The sequence below is a fragment of the Saimiri boliviensis genome, chromosome 20, assembly GCF_048565385.1.
Source record: "Saimiri boliviensis isolate mSaiBol1 chromosome 20, mSaiBol1.pri, whole genome shotgun sequence".
Classification (NCBI taxonomy): domain Eukaryota; kingdom Metazoa; phylum Chordata; class Mammalia; order Primates; family Cebidae; genus Saimiri; species Saimiri boliviensis.
The window spans coordinates 34,535,354-34,549,307 of NC_133468.1; the positions used below are offsets into that span (position 1 = coordinate 34,535,354).

At 50.2% G+C, this 13,954-nt stretch overlaps 1 protein-coding gene across 1 annotated transcript in view; it reads right to left on the minus strand.

Moving 5' to 3' along the window:
* The window catches only part of MLXIPL (MLX interacting protein like), a 50,245-nt gene that overhangs the window by 31,325 nt on the left and 4,966 nt on the right, over window positions 1-13,954 (minus strand). The gene's annotated exons all lie outside the window — the stretch shown is intronic.

The window sequence follows — 13,954 nt, forward strand, 5'->3', positions numbered from 1 at the left end:
TATTAGCTGATTGGGTGGGCGGGGCCTGGGGCGAGGCGGGGTTTTTATAATCCAGGCGCCAGGTGAGAACCCGCAGCCCTGGAGTTCCCGGGAGTTGGCCTTATCTCCCCTCCTGCCTGTCCTGGGAGTCCTGATACAATCGCCCCTACTTTGGGCCAAAGGGATCTTAAGAAGGGTCAGGCCGGGCGCCAGGAGCTCATGCCTGTAATCCTAGAACTTTAGAAGGCCAACGCGGGAGGATGGCTTAAGGCCAGGAGTTCGAGACTTGACTCAGAGATATGGCAAGACCCTCCCCAACCTCTACAAAAAGAAAATGCAAAAATTAGCTGGGCGCCGTGGAGAGAAGCTGTAATCCCAGCTACTGGGGAGGCTGAGGTGGGAGGATCCCTTGAGCCCAGGTGTTCAACAACGTGGCAAAACCCTGTCTCTACAACACATACAAAAATTATCTGGGCGTGGTGGCGTGCACCTGCAGTCCCACGAACTCGGAATTCTGAAGTGGGAGGATCGCTTGAGACCAAGAGGTCGAGGCTGCAGTGAGCGGAGATCTGCACTCCAGCCTGGATGACAGAGTGAGACCCTGTCTTAACAAGAGGGTTCCCTGTCACATCTGAGCCTGAAGGCACCTCAGGACCTGGGGTTTGTGCTTCTTTCAGGGACACTCTCTTGTGAGTCCAGAGGTCACCACCTCCCCTCACCTAACTCCTGCCTTCCACCTACGCCCCCCCCCCTCCCATATTAGCACTGGGTCCTCCACACAGCTGGAAGGGGCCTTGTGTGGTGCGTGCGAGGCAACGCCCCTGAAGGGCCTGGCCCGCAGGAGGTTAATACCTCTAGTTAACATGGTGGCCAGGTGCGGTGGCTCACATCTGCAATCCCAGCACTTTGGGAGGCCAAGGCAGGAGGATCGCTTGAGACCAAGAGTTCAAGACCAGCCTGGCCAACATGGCGAAACCCCATCTCTACTAAAAATACAAAAATTAGCCAGGTGTGGTGGTGCGTGCTTGTTATCCCAGCTACTTGGGAGGCTGAGGTGGGAGAATCACAAGTCTGGGAGGCGGAGGTTGCAGTGAGCTGAGATCTTGCACTACTGCACTCCAGCCTGAGCCAGAGAGTGAGACCCTGTCACAGAAAATAAAATACTTAAGAAAAAATATCTATTTAAAAAAATTGTGATCATTACTTTGCCTGCACAGAGAGGCCCAAGGGGATTACCTGAGCCTCTAGGGATCATCACCAATGGGGACAGGTGGCTCACTGGAAGGTGGGCATCCTCCAGGCAGGCATCTACCCAGGAACTGTGTGCTCCTTCTCTCACTGACACCGAGGTCCGGTTTTTGTTCCTGCTGATTGATTGATTGGTTGATTGATTTAGAGACGGAGGCTCACTCTGTCTCCCAGGCTGGCCCACTGCACCCAGCCTTTTTATATATTTTTAGGCACAGGGTCTCGCTCTGTCACCCCAGCTGGAGTATAGTGGCATGGTCATAGCTCACTGCAGCCTCAAACTCCTGGGCCAAGGCAATCCTCCCACCTCAGCCTCCCCAGTAGCTGGGACTACAAGCTCATGCCACCATACCTGGCTAATTTTTTTTTTGTAGAGATGAAATCTGTTGCTTAGCCTGGTCTTGAACTCTTGGCTTCAAGTGATCCTCCCACTTCAGCCTCCCAAAGTGTTGGGATTACAAGTGTGAGCCACCACGTATGGCCTGTTTCTGCTTCTGAAGGCCCTTTTCTTCCCTTGAGGACGGAAACCAGTCGGAGGCATTCACACCTGACACCTCACTGGAGCCTTTAACTAACAGCCTCAAAGATGGGTTCAGAAGCACAGGAGAGCAGAAACACACCCAAGCATCTCTGAGGGGCAGCGGCAAAGCCTGGTCTAGTAAATTTCCAGACTTCCCTGAAAGGATGTCCCTAGTGGGTGGGGACAGGACAGAGTTGAAGGCAGATGCTAAGCTCCCCTGGCTTTTCAACAGGTATCCTACATGTGGTAACATTAGGGAAAGGGGAGGAGGTGGTCACCCATGTACCGCAGCCTTGGAATAGGTTGACACGTAGCATTTTTTTTTTTTTTTTTTTTTTTGAGATGGAGTCTCGCTCTGTCACCCTGGAGTGCAGTGGCACAATCTCAGCTCACTGTAAGCTCTGCCCCTGAGGATTGAGGGGATTCTCCTGCCTCAGCCTCCTGAGTCGCTGGGATTACAGGCACGTGCCACCACGCCCAGATTATTTTTGTATTTTTAGCAGAGATGAGGATTCACCACGTTGGTCAGGCTGGACTCGAACTCCTGACCTCATGATCCGCCTGCCTCAGCCTCCCAAAGTGCTGGGATTACAGGCGTGAGCCACCGAGCCCAGCCGCTCATACAGCACTTTCTTTAAGCTGGTGGAAGGATCACACAGCACCCAGGATCACAATGGCAGTGCCCTGAGGGCCCCAGCCACTGGCTGAGGGAGCAAAGTGGTTACCAGAGGCTGCTCACGGGCCAGCCCTTCCACCCACCTCCCTTGGCAGGGTGTCTTCTGTCTCTGCCAAACAGCCACATCACATTTCCAGGAGCCCCAGCTGTTCCGATCCCTCCTCCCTGCTGCCCTCTATAGAACGTGCATTCTCTCTGCCAATCCCTGCCAGGTTGGGAAGGAGGGTTCTGATGGTCACGCTAGTCTCCCTCCTTTGGAGGGGCTCTGCCCTGCTTCAGAGAGCCATCTCCAACCCAAGTGCCCCTCAGACAAAGTTTTGCCATGTTGGCCAGGCTGGTCTCAAACTCCTGATCTCAAGTGATCCACTTGCCTTAGCCTCCCAAAGTGCTGGTATTACAGGCGTGAGCCACCATGCCCGGCTGTCAGGTGGCTGGTTAACCATCTTTTGAGACCCTTTGTACAGAGGCTGACAGGATCATTACTTATCCCGATGTGCTTGTCTGACTGCTCCCCCCACTCCCCCACTGAGGCAAGGATGTGTCCTAGCATCTCTGAACCCCCACATTGGGTCCCCGGAGACTTGGGGGATACTTGAAGAACGAGGCATGAGGCTAAGAGGAGCTGGTGGGCTGCTGTGGGTGTTGGATAGGAAGTGTCAGCTTCACCCTCTCCTCTCTCTTGGGACCTCTTGGCTCCGGGGACCCTGGCTCAGGTGAAGACCCAAACTGATCTTTGCTCTGCTGTTAATTCCGTGAATAACCCTGGGCAAATCTCTGTCTTACTGGGGATCTGCCTTACTACCTGTAAAACGGGGAGGCCGAACTCAGTGTTTTCTTTGCGTCTTCCTCTTTTTGCTGTTGTAAAGATGGGGTCTCACTATATTGCCCAGGCTGGTCTTGAACACCTGGGCTCAAGAGATCCACCCGCCTTGGCCTCCCAAAGTGCTGAGACTACAGGTGTGAGCCGCCATGCCTGACTTGAATTCAACGATTTGTTGGGGGTCCTGCAACAGGTCTTGGTTCCAAGTCTCTGCTGGCTATGTCTCCAGATCACCCCATCATGCTCTCCCCATGCTCTGAAAACATCAGAGTTGTCTCCCGCGGTTTCAGAGACGTTCCTCTGAGCTGGATCTGAGCGGTGTGGGAGGATTAGGAGTGAATTCTCTCCTTCCCCAAACATTCCTCCTTCCCCAGCCATGAATTGCCCCTCAGCAGGCATCTGCCGCTCACTTCTGCCCTCCTCCAGGGGTTAACAGCACCTCTAGAAGCCTGACTGCTGAAAAGACAAATCCTACCTGTGTTATGCAAAACGACCAAGCACTACAGTATCCAATAAGTGTAAGGACGTCCACAAAGTCTCATTTATCCTGTGTTTAGAGACAGGGTCTTGCTCTGTCACCCAGGCTGGAGTGCAGTGGCATGATCGTAGCTCACTGCAGCCTCAAACCCCTGGGCCAAAGCGATCCTCCCACTGCAGCCTCCCAAAGTGCTGGGATTAGAAGTGTGAGTCACTTGTAACGGGACCACAGGCACACATCCGCTGTTCAGAGCACCCTTGCCCAGATGATATAGCACAGCTGTGGTGTAAGCTGGTCTGCTCATCTTCTTGCTCCCTCTCCTGGCTGTTGTTACTATCACCGGGAGTTTATAGCCTCTGTACAAACAAATCTTGTTCACGCTCCATGGAGGTGCAAGGCAAAGTCCTAACTGGTGTGAATACCTGGCTGCCCCCAGCGGTCACACCTGACATCGTGTCCTCCCTGCCTCCCAGTCTTGGTCCTCCAGACTCTTCACCTAGACTGCCCTTCCTGGTTGGGAAAGCCCCCCTGTCCTTGCGGCCCCTCCTCTGACATCTTCCCCAAGTTCTTCAGGTTAGTACTTCTGAGTCCCCCGCCCTCCACGCTTGTTCTAACACAACTCTAACTTACTTCATTTGGCTTTGCGTTCACAGTGAGTGATGCACATGCTTTTCCTCCCCACTAGATGGCAAATACCTTGAGAGCAAAAAAATCACTGTTGGGTGTGGTGGCTCACCACCTGTAACCCCAATACTTTGGGAGGTCAAGGTAAGAGGATCACTGGAGCCCAGGTTGAAACCAGCCTGGGTAACATGAAAACCTGTCTCCACAAAAAATGCCAAAAATTAGCCATCATGCCAGGCTAATTTTTATTTATTTACTTATTTTTTGTAGAGATGAGATCCTGCTATGTTGTAAAGATTCTGCGGACCTGCTCCATAAACATTAGCTTCTTTTCTTTTTCTTTCTTTTTTTTTTAGATGGAGTCTTGCTCTATCGGCCAGGCTGGAGTGCAGTGGTGCAATCTCAGCTCACTGCAACCTCCGCCTCCTACGTTTGAACCATTCTCGTGCCTCAGCCTCCCGAGTAGCTGGGATTACAGGCGCATGCCACCACGCCCAGCTAATTTTTATATTTTTAGTAGAAACAGGGTTTCACCATGTTGGCCAGGATGGTCTCAGTCTCTCGACCTTGTGATCCACCTGCATGGGCTTCCAAAGTGCTAGGATTACAGGCGTGAGCCACCGCACCCTGCCAACGTTAGCTTGAGCCCGGGAGTTGGAGGCTGCAGTGAGCTATAAACATACCCACCTCAGCCTCCCAAAGTGCTGGGATTCCAGGTGCAAGCCATGGTTCCTGGCTGACAGTCTGGGATTTGATGGTGCCCTAAACAGCCTGAGCACCTTAAAGTCAGGAACATGCTTCTGCCTCTTTTCACCGACCCCTCAGCTCCTCTTACCAGGCTAGATACTCAGGAAACCACTGTCATGGCTAGGGGTGGATTGGCATCTAGGTGCAGGGAGGAGGGAGATGATGCATCAGGCCTATGGGAAGACTTGGCAAGGGGAAAGCTAACTGAGTGTGAAGAGGATGGAGGAGCAGACAAGGGTGAGAGAGAGAAGTCTCTGTGCCTTTAGCCGGTGGCAAGTTAGGAAGTCACTTCCCCTGTCTGGACCTCAGTTTCTGTGTCTGTAAAACGGGTGAACAAACCATGAAGGAAAATTGGATAAATTTGACTACATCAAAATGAAGAAGTTGGACCAAATTCATTTTCATATCAGAAGTACCTCAGTCGTTCTACCGAAAATTAAGTTTGCCGGGAGCAGTGGCTCATGCCTGTAATCCAAAGTACTTTGAGAGGCTGAGATGGGAGGATCTCTTGAGATCAGGAGTTCAAGACCAGCCTGGGTGACACAGCGAGACCTTATCTCAAAAATTATTTGTTTATTTATTTATTTGAGACAGTCTTGCTGTGTCACCCAGGCTGGAGTGTAGTGGCTTGATCTTGGCTCACCGCAACCACCACCTTCCAGGTTCAAGTGATTCTCCTGTCTTAGCCTCCCATGTAGCTGGGATTCAGGCATGTGCCACCATGCTTGGCTAAGTTTTGTATTTTTAGTAGAGATGGGTTTTCACCATGTTGACAAGGTTGGTGTTGAACTCCTGCCCTCAGATGATCTGCCTGGCTTAGGCTCCCAAAGTGCTGGGATTACAGGTGTGAGCCACCACATCCGGGCTATATTTATGTTTAATGATAATATAAATATCAGTCATATTGCTCATACATTTCTAAATTATGCAAATACCAAGTCCTGTGTGGGACAAAAAGTCCTGTGTAGATTACCTCTCGTCTCAACTAAGAATCACTGATGTTTGTGTTCTGAGGCTGTGACTGGAGGAGGTAGGGGAATAGGAGAAGAAGATGAGGAAGGACGGCAAGGTAGAGATCAAGTGAATATCTAGTCATCTGTCCATCCAGTTATTTACCTATTAATTCATCTATACCTGAATTAATAGCCATCTGTCTGTTCCTCTACATGTCTACTCATTTACAATCTGTCCTTTCACCTTACTATTCACCCATCTCTTATTTCATCCATCCAACTCTTCTTCCATCCATCCATCCACCTGTCCATCCATCTACCCATCCATCCATCCATCCATCTCTCCATCCATCCATTCATCCATCTATCCATCCATTCATCTCTTCATCCACCCATCTCTCCATCCATCCATCTATCCATTCATCTCTCTCTCCATCCATCCATCCTTCATCTACCCATCTCTCCATCCATCCATCTAACCATTCATCCATCCATCCATCCATCCATCCACCCATCTCTCCATCCACCCATCTCTCCATCCATCCATCTATCCATCCATCTATCTTTCCATCCATCCATCCATCCATCCATCTCTTCATCCATCTTTCCATCCATCCATCCATCCATCCATCCATCCCTTCATCTACCCATCTCTCCATCTGTCCATCTAACCATTCATCCATCTGTCCATCCATCTCTTCATCTACCCATCTCTCCATCCGTCCATCCATCCATTCATACATCCATCTCTCCATCCATCCATCCACCTATCCATCCATCCATTCATCCATCTCTCCATCCATCCATCTCTTCATCCACCCATCTCTCCATCCATCCATCTATCCATTCATCTATCTGTCCATCTATCCATCCATCTCTCCATCCATCCACCCATCCATCTCTCCATCCATCCATCTCTCCATCCACCCATCTCTCCATCCATCATCCATCCACCCATCTCTCCATCCATCCATCCATCTCTCCATCCACCCATCTCTCCATCCATCCACCTCTCTTATCTATCCATTTCTTCTTCCATCAATCCATTCATCTACCAGTCTACTACCAGAAAATCTATCTGTCCATCCATCATTCCATGTATATACCTATCTAAATTTCTATCTATTCATCCAACTACCCACTCAAATACCCACTCTGCCCACACAGTATACATATTAACTGCCGGTTGATATCAGGCCCTCTGTTAAGGCAGGAGTGCAGGGATGTTCAGATGCTTGTAACATGGCTCCGGCCTTCACACAACTCAGCATGCAGTGAGGCATGCCATCTAGCCACCAGAAGGGGCCATAAATAGTTCCTGGGACTGGAAATTCAGTTAAGGAAGGCCTGACTTGCAGCCCCAGGGGTCAGGGAAGGCTCCCTAGAAGAAACTGTGATTGAGGTGGACCTCAAAAGACAAAGTGGGGGCCAGACGGTGTGGCTCACACTTGTAATCTCAACACTTTGGGAGGCCGAGGTGGGTGGATCACTAGAGGCCAGGAGTTCAAGACCAGCCTCGCCAGTATCGCAAAACCCCATCTCTACTAAAAATAGAAAAATTAGCCAGGTGTGGTGGTGGGCACCTGTAGTCCTAGCTATTCGGGAGGCTGAGGCATGAGAATTGCTTGAACCCGGGATGTAGAGGTTTCCATAAGATGGGATTGAGCCACTGCACTTCAGGCTGGGTGACGGACGGAGACTCTGTCTCAAAAAAAAAAAAAAAAAAAAAAAAAAAAGGACAAAGTGGGAATTAGTCACACAGGGAGGGCAGAAGGTGTTTTGGGATGGAACAGCTGGAGAAACAAAGGCGGGGGCTGGAGAACCAGAATGATGAGTCATTCAACTGGCTGGGGTTCCAGCAGGGTGCCGGCAGCCTACATAGCTGCCATGTCCCCGGCTCCCTTGGAGCACAGGCAGCCACCCTATGACCCCGCTGCTAGGCTTGGCTCCAGTGGGCACCAAAGTATCTGCTTCTCAGAGAGTAGTTCATGGACCACTGCCAGGCTGGGGATTCTGCTACGAGTTTGCAACAAGATAAATACAAAAATTCAGAGTGTCGCTGGGCATGGTGGCATGTGCCTGCAGTCCCGGCTACTCAGGAGGCTGAGGTGGGAGGATCGCTTGAGCCCAAGAGTTCTGGGCTGTAGTGTGCTATGCCGATTGGGTGTCAATGCTAAGTTCAGCATCAATATGCTGACCTTGTGGGAGTGGGAGACCCCCACGTTGCCTAAGAAGGGGTGAACTGGCCCAGGTCAAAACTCCCATGCTGATCAGTAGTGGGATCGCGCCTGTGAATAGCTACTGCACTCCAGCCTGGGCAACATAGTGAGACCCCGTCTCTTAAAAGAAAAAAATTCAGCGTGTCTAGAAGCACTTACATCAATTAAAAAAAAATTTGCCGGGTGCAGTGGCTCAAGCCTGTAATCCCGGCACTTTGGGAGGCCAAGGTGGGTGGATCATGAGGTCAAGAGATTGAGACCATCCTGGTCAACACGGTGAAACCCCATCTCTACTAAAAATACAAAAAATTAGCTGGGCATGGTGGCTCGTGCCTGTAATCCCAGCTACTCAGGAGGCCGAGGCAGGAGAATTGCCTGAACCCAGGAGGCGGAGGTTGCGGTGAGCCGAGATCGTGCCATTGCACTCCAGCCTGGGTTACAAGAGCGAAACTCCGTCTCAAAAAAAAAAAAAAAAAAAAAAACAAAGAAAGAAAGAAAAGAAAAAAGCAAAAAGGGGCCAGGTGCAGTGGCTCACACCTGTAATCCCAGCACTTTGGGAGGCCAAGGTGAGAGATCACTTGAGGTCAGGAGATCGAGACCATCCTGGCCAACATGGTGAAACCCCGTCTCTATTAAATATAAAAATTAGCTGGGCATAGTGGGGCATGCCTGTAATCCCAGCTACTCGGGAGGCTGAGGCTGGAGAACTGCTTGAACTTGGGAGGTGGAGGTTGCGATGAGCTGAGATCATACCATTGCACTCCAGCCTGAGCAACAGAGTGAGACTCTGTCTCAGGAAAAAAAAAAAAAAAAAAAAAAAAAAGCAGAAATGGGCCTTTTAATCCGTTTGAGAAGTGCTGAAGTACAGGACAGCTTACGCTCATATGTCCTTTGCCAATGTGGCTTCATGGCCATTATGTCATTATGAGCCAGGCAGGGCAAGGACCACAGTTTCTATTGCCAGGTATCACTGTATAGGATACCTGGCCCGAGGTTCTTGCTGATGGTGGATGGCAGAGCTGAGATTTGAACCCACAGCTGTTCCCCATCAGACAGCAGCTTCCTGTGAGCTCATGTTCCAGGCTAGGCTGAGCTGGGGCATGGGGCCGGCAGGACACAGGAGAGGAGGAGAGAAGCGGTTGGAAAAAGATTAAGAGACAGGGTGGGAGGCTGGGTCCAGAGCCTGCCCGTTATACTAAGCACTGAGGGAGGTCAATGTGGGCTTTCCAAGATGGCCCTAGAAGGATCAGGCAAGTCCCCTGGGCTCTCCGAGGGGGCACATGCCATGGGACCACTGCCAGGCTCAGCCCGCCTCAGTCCTTCCCTCCTGTCTTCCTTCAGCCTCCCCACTAACCAACCCCCGAGCTCCCCATGGCCTGGGGCTCATCCATCCATCTGGACACCCAAAGCCAGCCCAACCTTCAGCCAACAAAACCACCAGTCTCTGCCTGGCCCTTGGCAGCAACCACAGTGCCCTCGGACACCGTTTTCTCCTCCTGTCCCTGGGGGAGACTAGAGGAACCGGAGTTTTGACCACTCCATGTCACCGATGAGGGAACAGGCTCAGAGAAATTAAGTCACTTGCTTGAGGTCCCAGAACAAGTCATCTAAGGCTTTATATTTATTTTTTTAGGTGGAGTCTCACTCTGTCACCCAGGCTGGAGGTGCAGTGGTGCAATCTCGGCTGACTGTAACCTCTACCTCCTGGGTTCAAGCAATGTTCCTGCCTCAGCCTCCCGAGTAGCTGGGATTACAGGCATGCGCACCACGCCCAGCTAATTTTTGCATTTTTAGTGGAGACGGGGTTTTGCCACGCTGGCCAGGTTGGTCTCCAACTCCTGACGTCATATGATCCACCAAACTTGGCCTCCCAATATGTGAGGATTAGAGGTCTGAACTAAGGCTTTAATTCCCAACCCAGTACTTTTTTTTTGTTTGTCTTTTTGAGAGAAAGAGTCTCACTATGTTGCCCAGGCTGGAGGGCAGTGGCGCCATCTCAGCTCACTGAAACCTCAGCCTCCTAGGTTCAAGTGATTGTCCTGCCTTAGACTCCCTAGAAGCTAGGATTACAGGCATTTGCCACCATGCCCTGCTAATTTTTGTAGTTTTAGTAGAGACAGGATTTCGCCATGTTGGCCAGGCTGGTCTCGAACTGTTGACCTCAAGTGATCTGCCCACCTTGACCTCCTAAAGCGCTGGGATGACAGGTGTGAGCCACCACACCTGGCCTCATCTAAGCCTTTAATTCCCAACCCAGCATTTTTTCGAGGGGAGGGGAAGACAGAGTTTCACTCTTGCTGCCCAGGCCGGAGTACAATGGTGCGATCTCAGCTCACCGCAACCTCTGCCTGCTGGGTCAAGCAATTCTCCTGCCTCATCCCTCCATGCCTGGTATTACAGGCACGTGCCACCACACCAGCTGATTTTGTATTTTTAGTAGAGATGGGGTTTCTCCATGTTGGTCAGGCTGGTCTCGAACTCAGGGGATCCACCCACCTTGGCCCCCCAGTGCGCTTGGATTACAGGCGTGAGCTACTGTGTCCGGGTGTACTTTTTGGCTAGTAAGGTTATACAGAAAAGAGGAGAGGGAAGCCCTTCCCTTAGTGCCCTGGGCTGCAGCCTGTGGGACGGCTGAGGACGAGGGGAAGCGGGGGAAAAGGAACACAGTGGCACAATGTTATTTGCCCAGAAACTTCTCCTTCTGAACCACTTTGCTGCTTCCTGGGGAGACTTAACATCCCACCCCAGGCCAGGAAAAAGCAGAATGCCAGGGGAGGCCAACAGGCCTTTCCCTTCATCTGTCATTGATAGGTAACTTGGGACTGTATTTTGGAAAAAAATCTCTTAAACCAAAAATGTTGATACTCTCTGGCCCATCAAACTCACCTCTAGGAATTTGTGCTATAAAATATTTCTGGCTGGGTACAGTGGCTCACTCCTGTGATCCCAACACTTTGGGAGGCTGAGGCAGGTGAACCACAAGGTCAGCAGATTGAGACCATCCTGGCCAAGATGGTAAAACCCCCATCTCTACAAAACTACAAAAATTGGCCAGGTGTGGTGGCAGGTGCCTGTAATTCCAGTTACTTGGGAGGCCGAGGCGAGAGAATCGCTTTAACCCGGGAGGCAGAGGTTGCAATGAGCTGAGATTGCATCACTGCACTCCAGCCTGGTGACAGAGTGAGACTCTGTCTCAAAAAAAAGAAAACATTTCCAGAAATGTGCAAAGATGAACAAAGATATTCCTCACAGCACTGTTTATAATAGTGAAAAACAGAATGGTTAGATACATTTTGATAAGTTCCTACAGGGAAATTCTATGCAGGTGTTAACAGAACCTCATCTGTGAAATGGAGATAGCCAGATGCGGTGGCTTGAGCCAGTAATCCCAGCTACTCAGGAGGCTGAGGCAGGAGGATCATTTGTGCTCAGGAGTTCAAACCCAGCCTGGGCAACATAGTGAGATCCTACCTCGAAAAAAAAAAATGGAGATACTAATCTCATCATTTTTATGAGGATGAAGTGAATTAATATCTGCAAAGTGCTTATATAGTAAATGCTAGCTCTCATGATCATTATATGTGTAGAAATAGGGAAAGATGGCTAAGATGCAATGCTAATTTAAAAAGAAAGTTATGGGCTGGGCACGGTGGCTCACGCCTGTAATCCCAACACTTTGGGAGCTGGAGGCAGGAGGATCACTTGAGTTCAAGAGTTCCAGACCAGCCTAGGCAACACGGCAAAACCATGTCTCTAAAAAAAAGCATAAAATTAGCTGGGCGTGGTGGTGGGCACCTGTAGTCCCAGTTACTTGGGGTGCTGGGTGGAACGATCACTTGAGCACAGGAGGTGGTCTATAGTGAGCCAAGTTTGTGCTATTGCACTCCAGCCTGGGTGACAGAGCAAGGCTTTGTCTTAAAAAAAAAAAAAAAAAAAAAAGTTGGCTGGGCGCGGTGGCTCACGCCTGTAATCCCAGCACTTTGGGAGGCCGAGGCGGGTGGATCACGAGGTCAAGAGATCGAGACCATCCTGGTCAACATGGTGAAACCCCATCTCTACTAAAAATACAAAAAATTAGCTGGGCATGGTGGCGCGTGCCTGTAATCCCAGCTACTCAGGAGGCTGAGGCAGGAGAATTGCCCGAACCCAGGAGGCGGAGGTTGCGGTGAGCCGAGATTGCGCCATTGTACTCCAGCCTGGGTAACAAGAGCGAAACTCTGTCTCAAAAAAAAAAAAAAGTTATGGGCAGTATATGAAGTGTGATGCCATTTAGGTAAAAATTAATAATAATAAATACTCATGTGAACAGAGAAGAAAAGCCTGGACTTACAGTTATCAAACTAGGACTCCATTGCTCTTTGTGTATGGGGAGGGAGTGAGATAACAGAGACATTCACTTTTTAAATTTCTATAGATTTTAATGTTATATAATACCTGTGTATTACTTTTGAAATGGGGGGAACCCTAAAAAAAAAGAAAACCAGAAGAGGCAGTAGAATAGATGATGGCAGCCAGGCATGGTGGCTCACGCCTGTAATCCTAGCACTTTGGGAGGCCAGAGTGTGTGGATTACTTGAGGTCAGGAGTTCAAGACCAGCCTGGCCAACATGATGAAATCCTGTCTCTACTAAAAATACAAAAATTAGCCAGGTGTGGTGCCCCACACCTGTAATCCCAGCTACTCAGGAGGCTGAGGCAGGAGAATCGCTTGAACCCGGAAGGCAGAGGTTGCAGTGAGCCAAGATTGTGCCACTGCACTCCAGCCCGGGTGACAGAGTGAGGCTCTATCTCTAAATAAATAAATAAATAAATAAATAAATAAATAAATAGAACCGATGATGGCATGGGAACCCTCTTCCTTTTCTTAAGGACCCCAAAGTCCAGAGATTAGTGTTCTTCAAGCAATAGAAAAAGACTCCCTTTTTGGTTGACTAAACCAGAGTCTATCCCTGAGAAGATACTGAGAAGACAGAGGCACAGATTCCCACTCACAGTCTCATTCTGAGAGGCCTGAAGATCTGTAAGGGGCTGGGCACAGTGACTCATGCCTGTAATCCTGGCACTTTGGGAGGCCAAGGCAGGAGGATCGCTTGAGCCCAGGAGTTCCAGATCAGCCTGGGCAACACGGCAAAATCCTGTCTCTAACAAAAATTAGTCAGGTGTAATGGTGAGTGCCTGTAGTCCCAGCTACTAGGGAGGCTAAGGCAGGAGGATTGCTTGACCTGGGAGGGAGTGAGGCTGCAGTGAGCCTTGATTAAAAAAAAAAAAAAAAAAAAAAAGGACCCTACAAGGGATTTTCTTCTTTCCTCAGGAGACTGGCTCACTGGGGACCCATGGGTCACCTCAGGCAAGACATTTGTCCTCTCTGGACCTTGCTTGCCCTCCCTGTAACATGGAAGGAAGCACCCTAGCCTCTCAGGTATGTTGTGAAGAGCCAGGGGAGGACCATGTGCTACCAGCATCATAGCAGTGCAGGGCACAAAGGGGAACCTGGAGGTGGTGTTTCACCAAGATGAGCCACTGTGCCAATGGTCTGTCAGTGTGCAAAAATATGGACAGCCGGCCAGGTGTGGTGGCCCACACCTGTAATCCCAGCACTTTGGGAGGCCGAGGCAGGCAGATCATGAGGTCAAGAGATTGAGACCATCCTGACCAACATGGTGAAACCCCGTCTCTACTACAAATACAAA